A 19,764-nucleotide genomic window follows, 5' to 3' on the forward strand; every position below is an offset into this window, starting at 1 on the left:
GTAATATATTTTCTATAAGGGTTGCAGTATTTATTTCCTCTCACATTATTTTATTGTTTCTCAGTGGTATTTGAAACTTGTATTGATCTTTTTGATAGCATCCCCTTTTTTCTAGCCAATGCACAATTGCTCCGTTTGACTTCTTACCCTGGGGTTTTGTTGGTGTCAATTTTTATCCTGTTTGAATAGAGAAATTCAGGCCCTCTAAGTTTGTCCAAATTTCACAGTTTTCTACCCTGATACCGTGGTCCATTTCACTTGCCCATCCTTCTTACCCAAGATGGTTTCTGCATTACATATGTACTAGTCCATCATCATTCCATCGTTCTACCCTGCACCACATCCAATCAAGGAGGAGTAGCAACTATATAGGCTGGACCTCAGATGACTCTACACAAAATGACTGTATTAATCAGGTCTTTGTGGGCTTCGCCAGGGCAAAAAGGGCAAGGTGGTAAGGGACAGATATACAAAGCATTTTTTACTGGTCGCAAGTGGCCCAAATTACAGAATATGGCCATTTACACCATCAAAAATGTTTTTTCAACTTTACAATAAGCAAAATGCGATTCGGTAACTTGTTACTGCCTCACAAGCTGCATTTGTGATTTGGTATTTGGAAGGGGCTTGTTTTGGGTGTTCCTTCCAAATACTGAATCAGTATAGTATGTATTACTGTTTTGTGACCAAATTCCAGTAGCAAAACTGTAATACTATACTACCTCTTTAAAAGTGGTGGTAACCCATTTGAGAATGTTGAAAAAAATATTTTTTAAGCGGAGGCAGTGGCCCAATGAGAACTGGCTGAATTTAAAAAAAAGATTGCTTTATTAAAAAACACAATCACAGATGTTGCGGTGGCCTGCTGACCTCAGAAGCCCACATTCCCAGTGATCGCTGCGATTCTTAATGGGTCGCAAAATGCGACCTACCTCATTAATATTCATAAGGTAGGGTGATATACGACCCACTAGGAATAGGAAATGAAGACATTAACATTTCATACGTTTAGAATACTGAATTACTGATTATCTAATAGCAATTCAGAAAAATAGCTATTTGGGAATAGCTTTTCTAAAGGTACGTACATCTGGCCCTAAATGTAATCCTTTGCATTGGAACATTATCAGTATCATATTCTATGCCATAGACAAGAAAGATATAGAGGGCATTGATGCCCAGTCCAATAAAACCACGACTGTTCGGCTCTCTTAAGGGGTGTTGGACCTATCAGCCTTAGGGCAGTCTCCCCCTACATTTTTGTCCTTTTCACCTCCCACTTTGACCGTACATTGTTGTTGGACTTAGGGTGCCTTACCACTGCTAAACAGTGCTAAGGTGCTGGTGCTCTCCCCTAAAAACATGGTGACATTGACATACCTGCCTCAGGCCCCTGCTACCTCAGTGAGGCCTACCCCTCCATAGGCTAACATTGGGAACCCCCCTTATGGGATAACTTCTAAATGGGACATAATAAGTATGTCATGTTTGGTATGGTTAGAATGGTAGCGGGGGACCATTTCTAGTGGGATATTGAGTTTGGGCACTACTGTCTTAGTAATCCCACTTTTAGAAAGTGGACATTTTCCTGCCCTGCACTTAGACTGTGTACTGCACACTTCCCCAACCCATCTGTATGCTGATGGCTTCCCTGGGCTGTGAGGAGGGAGTGGTAATTCACACCTTTCCACCTGAATAGGCTGGACCCTGCTGCCCCACAATAGACTGAACAACCTTGCCTTTGTCACTGTAGACAGCCAGGAGCCAGGTCAGGGAAGGCAGGGAACACCCCAGAACCCCCCAGACCCTTCCAGAAGCGTCTGACCCATCTAGGGGCTAGGCACCAGGGTATAAAACGGAGGATCCTGTCCTCACATCCTTGTTACACCACTGGATCAAGAAGAAACTCTGCTGGAGTAAAAACTGCTGTGCCCGGAGGATTGCCACTTTTGCTGAGGCTGACTGTTCCCAGGAACTGCTGCCCCAACTTGCTGAGCTGCCCTACTGCCTGCTGATCTTGCCCTGCCAGAGAGGAACTAAAGATCATCTCCAGAGAGTCTCCATTGTTTTCTGACTGGCCCCCTGGTTACTGGGGGATCACAAGGAGACTAAAGATTTCAAGGACTGTCCTGGTAATGCTGTGTGCGTGGAACTGCGCCTAACTTAACACCTGCCTTGCTTAAAAAGAACTTTGTGCCCAAGATCGTCCACTACAGTGTGTGAGGATGCGTCCAACTTGTGGTTCCAAACATTATCAACAATTGCCCCTGAAATCACCTCCACTGACCCCAAGTCTACAACAGGACTGATATTGGAAGCAAGGACGCCGTGCGGAGATTCGGCATTGCCCGGCAACCGGGATTCCAGTGGGACGTCGGCATCGAAGCCGGGAGGTGCGGCTGCCCTCAAGTCCGGAAGGGTTGCCCCACTCCTCCCCCGTGCAACCTCGTCAAGAGCCCAGTGTCCCGGAGACCAACAAAGGGTCGAGCCGGCGCCTGCCTCAGGTAACGGTCAGCGCTGCAAGCGAAGCAGCCGTGTGGGTGAAGTTGACTTGAGGGGGTTACGGGACTGCAGGGACTGTCTTCCTATGTTATCCGGCCTGCCGGGGACTGTAGCTAAATCTGGATAGCGGGCCCGCCGGAGACTGTTTGGGGCATTCCTGGTAAGGGGTTCCCTCCCCCTCCTGGTAACCATCATGATCCATACCACAGGATATTACCGAAGAATTATCTAGGGTTACGGCACCTTTGTGGCCCCCTTGACTGAGCTAACCTCCAAGAAATAACGCAGAAAGGTGATCTGGACCGAGGCTTGCCAGAAAGCCTTTGACTCCCTGAAGCAGGCCATGTGCACAGATCCTGTGCTCAGGGTCCCTGACTTCATCAAAGAGTTCATTGTCCAAACAGATGCCTCAGAGCATGGCATAGGGGCGGTACTTTCACAACTCAATGAGGAGGGCTTGGACCAACCGGTGGCCTTCATCTCCAGGAGGCTACTCTCCTGAGAACAGTTGTGGAGTGCAATAGAGAGAGAAGCTTTCACAGTGGTCTGGACTCTGAAGAAGCTCAGGCCATACCTGTTTGGCTCCAACTTCATGATTCAGACTGACCACTGGCCCCTCAGGTGGCTCATGCAAATGAGGGACGAAAATCCCAAATTGTTGAGGTGATCCATTTCTCTGCGGGTTTTGGACTTCAGGGTGGAACACCGACCCAGAGTAGACCACACCAATGCTGACAGTCTGTCTAGGTTCTTCCGCCCTAGTGACAGGAAATCCCTAGAGGTTGGGTAGTTCTCCCCACTTTCAGCTGGGGTGGACACGTGTTGGACCTGTCAGCATTAGGGCGGTCTCCCCCTACATTTTTGCCCTTTTCGCCTCCCAATTTTACCATGCATTTTTGTTGGACATAGGACTCTGGGTGTCTTACCACTGCTAAACAGTGCTAAAGGGGAGCAGGTGCTCTCCCCTAAAAACATGGTGACATTGACATACCTGCCACAGTGAGGCCTACCCCTCCATAGGCTAACATGGTAATCCCCTTTATGGGATAACTTTTAAATGGGACATAATAAGAATGTCATATTTGGTAAGGTTAGAATGGTAGCGGGGGACCCTCTCTAGTGGGGTATTGGGTTTGTGCACTACTGTCTTAGAAATCCCACTTTTAGAAAATGTAAATTTTCCTGCCCTGCACTTAGTCTGTGCACTGCAGACTTCCCGCTCCCATCTGTATGCTGATGGACTCCTTGGGCTGCGAGGAGGAGGTGGTGATTCACACCTTTTCACCTGAATAGGCTGGGCCCGGCTGCCCCACAATAGACTTAATGACCCTGCCTTTGTCACTGTAGACAGCCATGTCAGGGAAGGCAGGGAACACCCAGAACACCCTACACCCTTCCAGAAATTTCTGACCTCTTCTAGTGGCTAGGCACCAGGGTATAAAAGGGAGGATCCTGGCCACACATCCTTGTTACACCACTGGATCAAGAAGAAACTCTGCTGGAGTAAAAACTTATGCTCCTGGAGGATTACCACTTGTGCTGAAGCTGACTGCTTCCAGGAACTGCTGCCCCAACTTTCTGAGCTGCCCTATTGCCTGCTGATCTTGCCCTGCCAGAGGGGAACTAAAGATCATCTCCAGAGTGTCTCCATCATTTTTTGACTGGCCCCCTGGTTACTGGGGGATCACAAGGACACTAAAGATTTCAAGGACTGTCCCGGCAACGCTGTGTGCGTGGAACTGCGCCTAACTTAACACCTGCCTTGCTTAAAAAAGACTTTGTGCTCAAGATCATCCACCACACGGAGTGTGTGAGGCTGCTCCCAACTTGTGGTTCCAACCGTTATCAACAATTGCCCCTGAAATCACCGCCACTGGCCCAGAGTTTACAACAGAACTGATATTGGCAGCAAGGACGTAGTGCGGAGATTCGGCAGTGCCCGGCAACCAGGATTCCCGTGGGACGTCAGCATCGAAGCCGAGAGTTGCGGACGCGCTCAAGTCCGGAAGGGCTGCTCCACTCCTACCCCGTGCAGCCTCGTCGAGAGCCCAGTGTCCCGGAGCATCGAGCTGGCGCCTGCCTCAGGTAACGGTCACCATTGCAAGCTAAGCGGCGTTTGGGTGAAGTTGATTTGAGCAGGTTACGGGACTGCAGGGACTGTCTTCCTCTGATATCGGGCCTGCAGGGGACTGTAACTAAATCTGGACAGCGGGCCCGCCGGAAACTGTTTGGGGCAATCCTGGTAACAGGGTTCCCTCCCCCCTCCTGGTAACCATCACGGTCCGTACCTGCCTACAAGAGTGCTGTGGTACCGGAACCGATTCAGCCTGAATCTATCGCCTGGCAGTACTTAAAAGCATAATTCCTTAGCAGCTGATCACAAAGGTAGCATCGCTGCAGCAACTGATGCAGAATAGTCAAGAGTACCATCCCAGCATGAGGGGGACATGTCCTCGTAACCATGCGATATGTGCCCGTAATGTACTCCCATTAAGGAACTGTGGTACCTAACGCTTTACCTCTGAAATACAGTTCCTACCAGACTGTTCATGACAGCCTTCTCAGAGACAATATTTTTGTTTCCCTTTCTTCTGAAAATTGTCACTTGTGCATAATGGATTCTTGTCGTTTTTGACCTTGCCAGAATTTAGATAAAGATACTTTTATTTTTCTAAAACCGGTGTGGTATCCTTTTGTGGGGTTTTACTGGGTGTCTGTGGGTGTGTTATGCAAATACTTTACGCATTGCCTCGTGAGTTAGGCCTTCCCGCTCTGCGCCAAGCTACCATAGGGTGGTCCAGGGTGTTGTTGGACTTACTCTGTTGGACGCGGTGGTCCCTACTTGGACAAGGGTGCGTACCCCTGCCAACTAGAAACCCCGTTTCTAACACTGGTGATCAGCAGTGGGTTAGGACTTGTGCTTGTGTAACACCATACAGTGACTCAGTGTGCGCTACAATCCTACACCTGACTCAACTTAAAAATGTTCTTTTCTGACTCAACAATTTTTGTCTGTCCTCTCTAATTGCCATTTTTTGTTTTTCTAAAATTCTCCCTGACTGGCGATTGTGTGCAGCTCTTTTCCAAAGTCGCATTGGTTTTCTCTGCGAATGTCTGAGGTCCTACCGAGCAAGATGGAATTTGAGCTGGCCAACCTGGAAGCTTACACGGTGGCGCAGCTCAAGGATTTCTGCCAGGAGAAAGGCGTGTTCTTGAAGCGATGCACCAAGAAGACTGAGCTTCAAAAAACCTTGACAGCATGGGCACTGGCCCACCCAGAAGGAGAAGGGGACACGGAGGGATCAGAGCAAGACGACATAGGAAATCTGGACCTACTGCCTACAGATGAAAGCAACAATTTACTACCAGGGCCTAGAATACCTTCAAGGGCAGGCAGTAGTGTTTAAGCAAGGAGCCTGTCTAAGGGATCTGGAGGGGGACTACCAAAAGGGTGGTCAGGGTTCCAACCAGAAGAAAGAAGAGGGGAAAAAAATAAGGAGTTCCCCATAGGCCCCCAAAACAACTCACAAGGGAAAGGGTCTGGGTCCCAGCCCCAATCTGGCCACCAAAACCTACTTATCCTGACAAAGGTCCGCAGCCTTGAACTGTTCGGTACTATGAGTGCGGTGAAATTGGACACTACAAGGGGGATCCCAAGTGTCCAAAGAGAGCACATCCTTCCAGTGGTGGCTTGTGTAGCGCTGGGGGAGGAGCTGTCCATAGATAATGGGGGTGAGTGGGCAGGGCTGACTCTAGTGTCCCTGGGAGACAGTGAGATGGTTTCAAAGATCCATGTGGCCTTAAATACTACCAAGTATAGGCAGTGGGTCACCATCAATGGCCAGGGGTGGTGGCCATGAGGGACATAGGCGCCAGCATGACTATGACTATGGTAAGGAGTCAGCTGGTGTCCCCAGAGCAAGTCATTCCCAATGAATGTCACACAATTGTGATGGCTGACAACAAGGAGGGTCACTATCCCTTGGCCCAGGTTTCATTTGAGTGGGGAGGGGTTTCAGGCCTTCTAAGAGTTGCTGTGAGCCCTGCTGTGCCAGTCGACTGTCTGTTGGGCAATAACCTTGAGCACACTGCCTGGAAGGAGGTAGAGCTCAAAGCACACGTGGTCACGCTGGGGTTATCAGAGTGGATCTGTGCTACAAAATGGCCCATGGCTGCCTGGAAAGGGAGTTTACCAGGGCTGGAGCCTGGAACAATGGCCCAGCCAGCTGCTAAAAAGAGAAAAGCCCCAGGGCATGAGAAACCCGCCCCGGAATGCACACCCCAGAGATGGATGGGGCACCTGTGGCGGTCGCACCTGAGTCCATGGAGGGGGATGTTGTTCCCCTGGGGGACTCGCCTACCCTTGCGGAGTGGCAGGTGGAAGGAAGACCCACCAGGGAGGAGTTTTGTCAGAAGGAGTGCCCCACCCTTGAGGGCATGAGGCAACAGGCCAAAGCCCAGGTAGCACACAATGCCTTCGGGAACTATCACATTTACTGGGAGGACGGCCTCCTTTACAATGAGCCCAAAGTTCCTGTGCATGGGTCATCAAGGGCCCTGGTGGTCCCCCAATGCTACAAGGCCTTTCTTTTGGAGTTGGCTCATGAGATCCCCTTGGCAGGACACTTGGGCCAAGACAAAATCTTTGCTACGCTTGTCCCACATTTCTATTGGCTCAGGATGAGGATTTCCTCAGATACCTTCTGCAGGACCTGTGTGACCTGCCAAGCTAGTGGGAAAACAGGGACCAAGCTGAAGGCTCCCCTGGAACCACTACCTGTCGTTAGGACCCCCTTTGAAAGGGTGGGCATCAACATTGTTGGGCCTATGGATCCGCCTACCTCTTCTGGTCACAGGTTTATCCTGGTTCTGATGGACCCGGTACAGAGAGGCCATCCCTCTGAGGACCATTACTGGACCTGCGGTGGACCGGGCCGATGGGGAATTTCACCAGAGTGGGTTTCCCCAAAGAAGTTGTGTCTGAAAGGGGCACAACCTTTATGTCTGCATATATACAGGCCATTTGGAAGGATTGTGGGGTTACTTCTAAGTTCTCCACCCCTAACCACCCCCAGACAAATGGGCAAACAAGACCCTAAAAGGCATTGCCTGAGGAAAAAGTGGGCCATCTTCTTGCCCTGTTTGTTGTTTTCCTATAGGGAGGTACCGCAGAGGGGGTGGGCCTCATCCCCTTTGAGCTTCTGTACGGTCACCCTGTTAGGGGACCTCTCAGCTTAGTGAAAGATGGGTGGGAGGAAACTCCCAAGATGATTCCCCAAGATGTATTAAGCTACATGCTGGCCTTCCCCAGCCACATGGCTAACTTGTGTAACAGCTTCTGACAACTTAGAGGCCAGTCAGGCAGTATTGAAGGAATGGTTCGATCAGAATTCTCACACTGTGGAGCTAGAGCCTGGACAGAAGGTGTGGGTCATGGAGCATGGAGAGCTCAGTGCCCTCTAGGACTGCTTGACAGGCTCTTATGAGGTGATTGAGAAGAAAGGCAAGGCCACTTACATGGTGGACCTTAAGACTGTTCGTGACAGCTTTCTCAGAGACATTTTTTTTGTTTCCATTTCTTCTGAAAATTGTCAATTGTGCATAATGGATTTTTGTCGTTTTTGACCAGAGTTTGGCCAGCTTTTAGATAAAAATACTTTTATTCTTCTAAAACCGGAGTGGTGTCCTTTTGTGGAGTTTTAATGGGTGGCTGTGGGTGCGTTACTCAAATGCTTTAAGCATTGCCTTGTGAGTTAGGCCTTCCCGCTCTGCGCCAAGCTACCAGAGGGTGGTCCAGGGTGTTGTTGGACTTACCCTGTCGGACACGGCTGTCCCTACTTGGAAAAGAGTGCGTAGCCCTGCCTACCCCTATTTACAAAGTGATGCATCTAAGCAGATGCGTCACTTTGTAAACCCCTGCGCTACATTATACCTGCCTCAGGTATAATGTATGCAGGGTGCGCATTCCCATGTAAATAAGCCTCGTATAAGTGACGCAGTGAAATCTACCAGATTTCCCTGCGCCACTTCTAGTGTGCAAATGCATCAATATCTTGCGCCTGAGTCACAGCAGATATAAGACTGATGCAAGCCCTTTCACATGGAACTTCCCCCTTGTGAAAGGACACATTGCTGGAGTTGCGTCCCTTTTTTGACACACTCCAGCAATACAGTAAATATAATGCATCAATCATGTTGCAAGGAGGGCGCACTGAGAAGTGACGCATCGCTGCTTTCACTCAGCGATGCGTCACTTCTCATAAATGAGCCCCCCCCCCCCGTTTTTAACAAGGGGTATCCTGGTTGCTGAGAGGAGGCTACATGGTCATCCTTGCATGCTTTTCCAAGCACTACAGCCTCATGTCTCAGGAATGTAGTGATGGGCACATTTTGTGAACTGTAATAATAATTTCCTTGATTGACAGACACTCCTCAATCTTACCTCCCGGAAAGATCTTGATTTGGGACTCATACATATTGTAAAATAACAGCAGGAAGATACATCCATTAGGGAAAAAGGCAGTATTTACCTTCAGTAATAATATTCCTACTGGGTTCATAATCTTACTGCGTATTCCCCATGGATCATTATCTTCATATGGTGAATTAGTGACAAGACTAACCTGATCATAAGATATGCAAACATGTTATGTGCTGTAATTGTTGTTGTCCGTACTCTAGTGATTCCTCTCAACACACCTCAGCAATGTGTGAAAAACATATCATGAACTAAGGTCAGCCCACCTTTTGGCATATAATATACTCTAGAATCAGCCTGTCCAGAGATGTAGCTGAATATGCTTGGTGCCACCTGACAGTGCTGGAGAGAGATTGCTGGGGAAAAGCTTTTCCCTACCACTCTGAACCCTGGTAGGATAATTCTTGGACTATATACAGTGCATAACTTGTGCATGTGATTGCAGGTTGCGGACACTGCCATTAATTTTTGGATATAAGGAATTATTTTTGATCACCAGACCTTGACCGAGAAAAAAATGAGACAGAAAGGCAAATAGGGGAGAAACATGAGGAACATAGAAAGAAAGAAAGCAAGGATGAAACGAAACCTGCTAAGACTGAGATAAAGAGAGAGGAAATGTAGGGTGGTGGAAGAAAACATCATAAAGAGGTTTCCATGGGCCCCTGAACCTTCATTTTGTTTTGTACAAATTAATCACTGCCAATACTGTCAACCAGAACACCATACTTATCACAACATTGATTAAGATCACATTTGGCACATGCAGCTTAATGCAGCCATGTTTTGACATTCTCCTTCCTCAGGAAAACAGATATAATTTATTCCATTGACCCTAAAAGCAATTTGGGCCACTCGTGCCCTTTTCAACGTCACCAACAAGAGTTTTTATTTGTTACTTTGTTTTAGCAGTTTTGTACTGACAGTCTTTCTTACTCTCCATATTCATGAGCTTTCTTGGATGCATGAAATAGTTTTTATCAGACCCAGAAATAGTTTGTATCAGAGGATATTTTTTTAGAAGGATTGATATGGCAGAAAACAAGCCAAAAGAGCAAAATAGTCAAAACTTTCTTAGACACGGTTACTTGCTACCTCAGTAAAGCTTCTTCGGTCAAGTGGTGTGAACAACTGGCGAGTTTTTTTTAAATTAACATCTTAGAAATTCAAAAAAGTTTAACCATAATAGGTCACTCAATCATTGATCCTCCTCCCCCAGTTAACGCCACCTGTGCACTTATCTCTTTGGACCCAATCTTAATGGATGATTCCATAGCTGCCATTTAAATCCCTACGCCTGGCTTCCCCTCAGACCCCTTTCCTCCTTTTGTACTAACTCAGGGAGTGGAAATCATCAATCCGGTCCTGCACTCCCTGCTAAACAAGTCTCTGTCATCTGCCATTGTCCCTTCTAACTGGAAACAGGGCACAATTCTGCCTCTTTTGAAAAAACCCAATGCAGACCCAAACATTCCAAGCTACTATCGGCCGATTTCCTTACTGCCTGCCTCATCAAAACGTTTGGAGAGGTTTGTAAACAGGCAGATTTCAGACTTTATTGAAACCAACTCACGCCTCCATCCCAGTGAGTCAGGGTTTAGGCCTAAATTTAGTACAGAAACAGCACTTCTGGAGGTGTCGGAAGTGATAAAATGCACGCTAGATGTAGCAGGAAAGGCAGTCCTGGTACTGCTTGACTTTTCAGCTGCATTAAATACGATCCTGAACTCCAGGCTACTTGCATGTCTATTTGATATAGGCATCAGGGGCACAGCGCTGAAGTGGCTTAAATCCTTCTTCGAAGACAGAAACTAAGAGGTTTGGATGCCACCTTTCTCATCCTGCAACAGCAGTTTCTCGGTTGGAGTGCCCCAGGACTCAACCATCAGCCCAACTTTGTTTAACATCTATTTGACACCTTTAGCACCATTTGTCGAGTGTGTTGGGGCTAAAATAATCTCAGACGCAGATGACACTCCACTGCTGTACTCTTTCAAGACAGGTGAGCCTATTATCCTTGACGCCATTAAGTCCTGCCTTTCAGCGGTGTTCCAAAGGATTAGTATTAACCTGTATTAACCAGCTTAGATGCAAAACCGACAAGACAGAGATTCTTAGTTATGGATTACATTTTCCCTTCAACCTGCAAAACCATTGGCCAGATGGGGCTCTCCTACCATACTTGCAAGCTGATGTAGTAAAAAACTTCGAAGTCTAATTTGAAGAAAAACAGCTGACACTACATAGCCAAATTAACGCAGTAGTTGGCACATGCTTTGGCCTAATGCAAACTGTCAAAAAATGTCTACAGATCCTCTCCTTGCCTGTGAGAGAAAACTGTGATCCTGGCCTTGATTGCATCCAGGCTGGATTACGCCAATGCCTTGTATGCAGGTCTTCCACAACATCTGTTGAGGAAAGTGCAGATGGTCCAAAATGTGGTGGCCTGTCTGGTTCTTCTACCTAGATGAACTTCAGTCTTGTTATACCTGAAGTACCTGCACTGGCTCCCTGTCAATAAAAGGATCTTGTTCAAGACTCTTGTCTGGTCCTCATGTACAGAGCCTTAAACCATTCTGGCCCAAGTACCTGTCTCCCACCTCGCCGCCAAGATCTGGAACACCCTCCCCACCAACCTACGGCAGACCCAAGTCCTACTGGCCTTCAGAAGACTCCTCAAGACCTGGCTCTTCGATCAGTAGCAGTCCCCCCCGCCCACCCCTGCCACTAGCAGCAGTCCCGCCAGCGCCTTGAGACCCTCACGGGTATGAAGTGCACTTTACAAATGTATTGATTGGTTGATTGACTACTACACTACCCTTAGAACTCTTCGTTTTTTCCCATGGTCATTTAGCCAAAGTTCCTAGAATTAGGTTGACAAAAAACAGAAGACAAGTCCTCCTCTCTTCTGGACCCTCAAGCCTACAATAGACTTCCCATTGGACAAGTCAAATTGAAAGTGATAGGCCTTTCAGAAAACAACTCAAGACATGGTTTTTCACCATCTAATTCTTTCAACTTCTGCTTCCTACATTCTGTTTTAGCACTGGGACACTCCTCGGAGCAGCTATGCACTCTAGAAATCTTGATATTCATTTATGCAGAATGGTAGTATTTTTAATATTTAATAAGTACTACACATGTATCTGTTTATCCTTTTATTTTACAGTAAATCTATATAGTTGCCATGACCAAGTCTTAACATTTTAGATGTTTGTTTCTTAAAAATACGTCAAGTTCATTTTGCTAACAAAGCTAATATTTATTCAGTCGGTTCCACGGTGTACCTTGGTATAAGCCCAACAAAAAAGCAATTGCGAATTCCGTGTACTACATCAAATCAATTCCTGCTGATGTGATAAAGTGCAAAGCGATTAAACTTGTTAGAAGCCAGATTATCACTTCAAGGAGGGGTTGCCAATGCAAATGGGATGGAAACAAAAACATATTTTGTGTATTTTGTAGAGCTACAGTAGTTGATGATCAAAAAGTATATCTTGCATTTGAGCCTTTGAACGCGCCTTGCTTTCTTCTCCAAACAAAACGAGTCTTTTCTGGATTGACTGAAAATAATTATGAAATGTTTAATCATGGACATACTACAAAGAGCACGCAAACAATCCCTCAGGCAATGCGATATTCTGAACAGGAAACATTTTGAATGCATCAGGGTGGAATAATCATGCATGGATCACATCAGACATTTATTTTGCCATTTTGGTATCATTTCTGTTTTTCCCAAAAAATGATGTTTTCTTAATGATGCGTTTTTTTCATTATGGAAGAGTTATTTGAAGCAGAAATATCCCTTTCGAGAAAAAGTACGACTTAGGTTATTTTGCAGTGCACTGAAATGAAACAGCCCTGGCAATTCTTCGAGGTCATTGGCATGTAAGGTACATTTCAAAATGTTCTTGGAATTATAGGAAAACTGCACATGTGGTTTTGTTTCCTAGTGAGGCCTTAGTTTTTAAAGCATTTGGTGTGTGCGTTACCTCTTCACTGAGGCATCGCACTTCCATGGTTGCTGAAGAGGAGAGAGGGTTAAAAGGGACAGCGAATCAGAGCTTGACGCCTTTGATTGCCATTCATCATTCAGCACAACCCACAGAGGATTATACTTTAGGCATAATTTATTATTATTAATAGTATTATTTGTAATGTTTTTATTAAGATTTTAGAACATAATCATACATTTTTTGCATAATCTTTATTTAAAACAACGTGGTTACTTAGGCCCTATCGCAATTAACAAATATGTATTGGATAAATTACCCCATTATATGAACATTATATGTATATTACAAACCACTGAGGCACAGGTGTGTTTCTGAAGTTGAATACATAAAGAGATGCATAGGAGTACAAGTTCCAGAATGGCAATAAAAGAAAACATAGATTGGGTGACAAACTAGACACTAATCTGACAAACCTGAGAGGTCTGATGGTGTTGGCAGTCTCTACAAAGGTGCCTCCAGAGACATTGCAGCGTGCTGTCTCTCACAATAAGACTGGGTCTAAGTGGGAGCTGCAGTGTTTAAGGCCTCTCACCCGCTGCTTAGCATCATCCTGTTTAAAATTTAGAGGGAATGAGCGTGCAAACAATGCTGAGAGAGTCCTGATACGTGCTGCTTGTGCTTGGTACATTTTGTCAACACTTGGAAAGAAAAACCTGTAATGCTAAACCAGAGAGGTCTCAGTAGCTGCTGCTTACACTTTATTACAGTCTCAATGTCCAGCTGTGGCAGAAGGTTTCCAAGCATCAGTCGCAGGCCTCTATCAAAGCAATACTCAGATGTATGCATCTTCAGTCAAAGAGATACATGATGGCACTACTCACTTGTGATATTTTATTACAGGGAAATAGTATCATATTCATTTGAAAGTGTATTGTGATGTCAGAACTCCTTATGATAATAAAATATTTATCATGCTATATGGGACTATCCTATTTTCCTACACATTACCTTAATATACAGGTGTAGAAATGTTAATTCTGAAAAGGAAAACTAAATCGGGCCAGATCATAAACTTCATTTTGTAGTACTTTAATACTACTAATAAATGACTACAAAATTCTATTCACAAATCTATGAGTATAAATCTCCAGTTCCACCTCTTCTATCTTTTCTATGGGAAGATCCTTCCACATGTAAGTTTACACTTAGGGCCCAATTCCGATCTCGCTCAGAAGGGCACCGAACGCGATGCGGAGGGAAAAAGTACGAGCCGTACGTGTGTTTTTCTGCCCGACTCATACAGCTGTACGAGCGAGCAAGTACGATGCGAGCAACGCAAAATTCACCGACCGAATCGTTTCCGGGTCCAAACCACTCTGTATGTCTCGTCCGTAAGCAAACCGTGCCGTGCAATGGAGGCGATTTCCGACCGAGCCAGTACGATGCACCCGTCGGACATCCGGTTCGAGCCGAAGTTTCCGGTTCGCAAAATGTCCGGGAAGCTGCTTTGGGGTCCGCGTCGGACCCCCCCGTCACCCGCAGCCTTATGACTTGGACACAGGGGGAGACCCAAGGGTCTCCCCAACACAGGTATGTATGGTGCAGATGGCACCGACACGTACCCTCTGTAGGGGGCACCCTTGTGCAAGACGTACCCATTCAGTCAATGTACACGTTGTACGACCGGCTCCCATTGACTTCTATGGGAGTCTGACCGAACCGACTCCGGCAGCATGCGGCCGCATCATACTTGCTCGGGCGGATTGCAGGAATCCGACTCGGTTGGAAAATACTACAAATCTGGCTCGGTCGGAGAGCTTTCCGAGCGAGATCGGAATCAGGCCATTAGCAGTAAATGTAGGAATGACCAGGGGAAAAGGTTAAAAAAATGTGGCATACTTATTACAAAATAGATGCAGTTTAGAGAGGAGTAAGGAGGGGTTAAAGTAGGGTTAGAGAATGGGTTAGGGACAGGTGAGCAATCTCCCACAAAAGAGTAAGCCCATTTCTATTCACAAACTGCACTTCGAAAGTTACTACGGCCACAAAGTGACCCAAAACAGTAAAAATAATATGTGACAAAAATATTTTTACTAACTTTTTCTATGTTTAACAAACATTTTATATTTTCACTATATTTTAGAGCTCTCCGTCTTCCTATGATAGAGTATAGGTAACATTTAAAAAGTTCATTAAGTTTAGGCAAACTTAGTAAAAATTATTTGATGTTAAATGTTATTGTAAATTAGTTTAATATAGTTATATAAAAGGTAGAATACAAGAAAAAATGCGACAGTACTATAAACGTAATTTGAACTAAATCTTTAACTAATTGAAATGTATTAATTTTAAATTATTTGCTGAAGTTTGAATAAAAAACTCATAAAAGTAAAGAATGTATCATGCTTTAATGATTATTAGAGATGATGTATAGAATTAATTAAAAATAATTGAATTACGTTTAATTAAATATTAGTGTTATATTCATTTTTTAATTGAACATGTTAAAATCATTTCTAATGAAATAATAAATATGTATTTTTTAGGTATTTTTCTGAACATTAAATTATATCTATTTACAATTTTAACAATTTTAAATATTTTAACTCAGTTTAACATTATTTTCTAAGGGGATTTAAGTCCCTGTCACCATTACTTTCATAGGGAGAGTGTTACAGTTGGATGAACTTACTACTGTTTCTGTTTGGCAGTAGTAACATAAACTTGTTAATTTAGTTCCACTCCCTTCTTCAAGGGGTGGAGAAATGTAAGTGTACACTTTTGAGTAACTTTTCATTGTGATTTTGTGGATAGCACCAAGTTTTAAAGTTGCTCAAAAGTGTAAGAATAAATTACACATTTAAATTACTCACAATTGTAAGTTACTTTTGTGACTAGCCCCAAAGTAACTACATTTTAGTAATGATAATTGATAGAATGTTATTAAGAGGGAGTTTAAAACTCCGAGCATTGGAATTTGCTCAGAGGAATTGTTTATGCCTCACAATTCATGTCATCAGTGCAATCAATTAAATGTGAGCTGTCAGGCTTATCCCATATAAAATATGTAGCAATGGGAATTCTGTTGATCCTGACTCCAGACCAGACTCTGCAGCATCCAGTAATGCTTCAGTATACTTTTATTACTTATTTGCAGATAATACATTTGACAATTTAAAACGATAACAGTTGTGTGTACAAGTAATATGTAGGATGTATATGAGCATATTGTTAGCAAAAGAAATTTCTAACAGAAATATTGTGTCCTAAATATTGTTTACAAAAAGTAATTCTATTGGGTAAAAAATTATTTTATTACCTCCAATGGTGTGCTATTTCAGACACAATATTTCTGTCACATTATATTTTGGTTACTATATTAATACAGTGCAATTGTCACACCAGCATTACCAGAGAATAACCTCATTTGAGAAACTAAGAAATCAAAGCTTGCTGCATCATAGATTTCCTCTTCGAATAATATATATTTTTTTAAAACACTGAGCCCACACCCAAAAGTACCCTTTTTTCAGGCTATTCAGCTCTAACCCCTTATTGGCTGGTTAATTACCTTTGTTTATAATAGAAATAACTGAGACTATACATGCAGATCAGCGGAACTTAATATTCTATTTATACCTATTAATTAGATACAGGAGAAACATAGCAAACTGTTCAATCAATCACCTCTCATACCATCCTTCTACACACAATACTATAATATAACTAGCAATTCTTTGTATGTAATATATGCACAATAAGGCTTGCTTTTAAAAGTTATTTTGTTTACTTATTTAAATATTTTTGAGCAGGGCTAGCCAATATGTTTGGAGAGCACTATAAGGATAAGAACAGGTGGGCTGCCTATAAAACTCAGGTTCCCACCAGAGAAGCTTCTGGAAAAGAGTGTTGTTGGCCCCAAAATTGTTGCCAAGCACTGCCCTGGAAACCAATTTTTAATATGTGTCTGACTGCAAGGTCACAAATCACACCATTAAGGTTTAAATTCAAACAGCAGGGATGCAGTCAAGTAGTTCGATGTGGAGTCCTTTGCATTGTGAGAACCCTCGCAGCAGAGGTGATGCATCAGTTCTGCTTGGGATTGCTCTGCAAAGCAGAGGAAATGCATTGGTTCTTCTGGGTCTACAGATAGTCTGCAAGTGCAAATTCAGGCCCACTTCCAGGACAGGAGTGGCACCACTTAGCAGGGTACAACGCACAGATGGCAGAGTCCAGGTGCTGGGTCTAAAGTTGTTAGAGCCTTCTTTCCCTGAAGCTTTTGTCAGGAGGCCAGCTAGCTAGCCTTGGAGTCACTTTGGGGTTCTGGGTTCAAGAGATGCAGGTCCAGTCCTTCTCACTCATGCAAGAAGGCAGCTGGTCAGCACAGCAGGGCAGCAGTCCTTAAGAGCAGCAGTCCTGCAGAGTGATAGTACTTTCAGCAGCTCAGTAGTCATTTATCCTGGCAAAGTATCCACAGGTCCTGCAGAGTTGGTATATGAGGTCCAGTATTTATACCCAGTTGTGTATTTGAAGCGATGAGACGCTTCTAGAGGCAGGTTTTTGAAGTGCACAGGTGTCTTGCCTTCCTGATCCTGCAAAAGACTAACTACAAGGGGTATGCAGCCCTTTGTGTGGAGACAGGACACAGCTTATCAAGTGTAAGTGGGGCTAGGCCCAGCCGCTCCCTCCCGTCCTGCCAGGGATGGTTCATCTAGGCCTTCCTAAGCTCCCTATTGTGCGTGGCTGTCTAGGAGGAATACACAAAATCCAACTGTCAACTACACCCAGTCTTGTCACCCAGAGACCAGCTACAGGCACCAAATGGCCAATGCAAAAAAATGCCAACTTTCCAAAAGTGGGATTTTCAAAATTGTAATAAAAAATCTGACTTCACTATAAGTTAGTATTTTTCATTACAATTCTAAAGACACCAAACGTGAACAGGCTACCTGTTCCCATTTGGAAATTACAGCATAATAAATGCAATAAGGTAAGTCTAAAGTTATCCTATGGGAGAGGTGGGCTATGAAGTAGTGAAAATCGAATTTAAGAGTTTTTCACAACTGGGAAGTGTAACATCTCCGTCTTTTTAAATGCATAACTTTTTTAATACATGACACCAAACTCATCCTCTCCCTGACAGACACCAACTTCATCAACTGCATGACCATGGTAACAGAGTGGATGCAAAACAACTGCCTGAAGCTCAGCTCTGACAAAAGGTGCACCCAGCGCAATGAAGGAAAATGCGCTGCATGTATAATGTGGCTCCTGGTGGCTGTCAGAGCTAGGACAACCCCCAGACTCGCAGACCATATCTAGATGACAAGCTCAACATGACGACTCAATTCAACGCAGCATGCACTTCCTGCTTTCACATCCTACGCATGCCGAGAAAGACTTTCAAATGGTTGCCTCATAGCACCAGACGAACCATCACACAAGCACTCATCACCAGCAGGCTGAACTATGGCAACTCTCTCTACACCGGAATCTCCAAACAACTCCCACACAGACTCCAGACCATCCAGAAAGAAGCTGCAATACTCGTACTCGGCCTCCCATGCTGCACCCACATCACACCTCACATTACAATGCTTAACTGACTCCTCATTCACAAGCACAGCCGATTCAAACTTGTCACACACACACAAAGTCCTACACAACACAGGACCAGAAAATCTGAATAGTGACATACATTTTCACCAACCCATTAAACAACTCTGCTCTGCCTCACTCTCATTTGCACACACGCCACGCATTCGCAAAAGCAAAACTGGAGATTGCTCACTGTCCTACATCGCACCCAGGATTTGTATGACCTCCCTCAACACATCAGAACCTCCTCCTCACTTCTTGAGTTCTGCAAGAAGATGAAGACCTGTCTCTTCTTATAAGCACCTTGGGAACACACACCTATACACCTTGCCAAGGCATTCGGATACCCTCTGGGGTGACTAGTGAGCTATACAAATCAACATAACATAACATCCTGCGCTCTGGGTTGTCCAAAGCCTACCCTAGGGCTGACTCATATGTATTAAAAAGAAAGGTTTGGGCCTGGCAGAAGGTTTAGTTTGCCAGGCCAAAATGCCAGTTGAAAACCGGACAGACGCAGGCTTCCTGCAATGGCAGATAAGAGACATGTTTAAAGTGCTACTTAAGTGGATGGCACAATCAGTGCTGCAGACCCACTAGTAGCATTTAATTTACAGGCCCTGGGCACAAATATTGCCACTTTACTAGAGAAGTACAGTAAATGAAGTATACCAAATGAGTATAAGCTAATCTTACCATGTTTAAAGGAAAGAATACATGCACTTTATCACTGATTAGCAGTGGCAGCGTGAGCAGAGTCTTAAGGCCAGCAAAAACGAAGTCAGCAAAACAGGATTGAAGGTAAACATTTTAGGGGGAAAACCACGCCAAGGATGCCAGATCTAACACTCATTATGCAGTCATCCTGGGTCCACTCTAATTTAACAGTTTCTTGTGTGGCGTGTGGGGTTTCTACCGATCCTTCCTTACAGTTGTTAAAGCTATGGGTAGCAGATAAAGCATACTATATGGCTGGATGTCACTCCTCAGTGTTAAGTAGAAGAAACAGTAACATTAATGGGCAATACTCAAAGAGCATGCCTGTCGCATTTTGCATTATTTTCACCTGTCAAGTACCACAGTCATCAATCACCTCTTCACTCTAATGTTGAGGGCAGTAATGGTACAGTAGAGGACAAAGTCCAGTATCACAATGACTACTAGGACAGGCTAAATAATAGTTTTTATATTATGTAGTACAGATTGTGAAACAGGATAATACATCAT

At 44.6% G+C, this 19,764-nt stretch overlaps 1 protein-coding gene across 1 annotated transcript in view; it reads left to right on the forward strand.

Annotated features, from left to right (window-relative positions):
- The window catches only part of ERC2 (ELKS/RAB6-interacting/CAST family member 2), a 2,322,684-nt gene that overhangs the window by 1,158,439 nt on the left and 1,144,481 nt on the right, over positions 1–19,764 (forward strand). The window lies entirely within an intron of this gene.

This window comes from Lissotriton helveticus, chromosome 9 (genome assembly GCF_964261635.1).
Source record: "Lissotriton helveticus chromosome 9, aLisHel1.1, whole genome shotgun sequence".
NCBI lineage: Eukaryota > Metazoa > Chordata > Amphibia > Caudata > Salamandridae > Lissotriton > Lissotriton helveticus.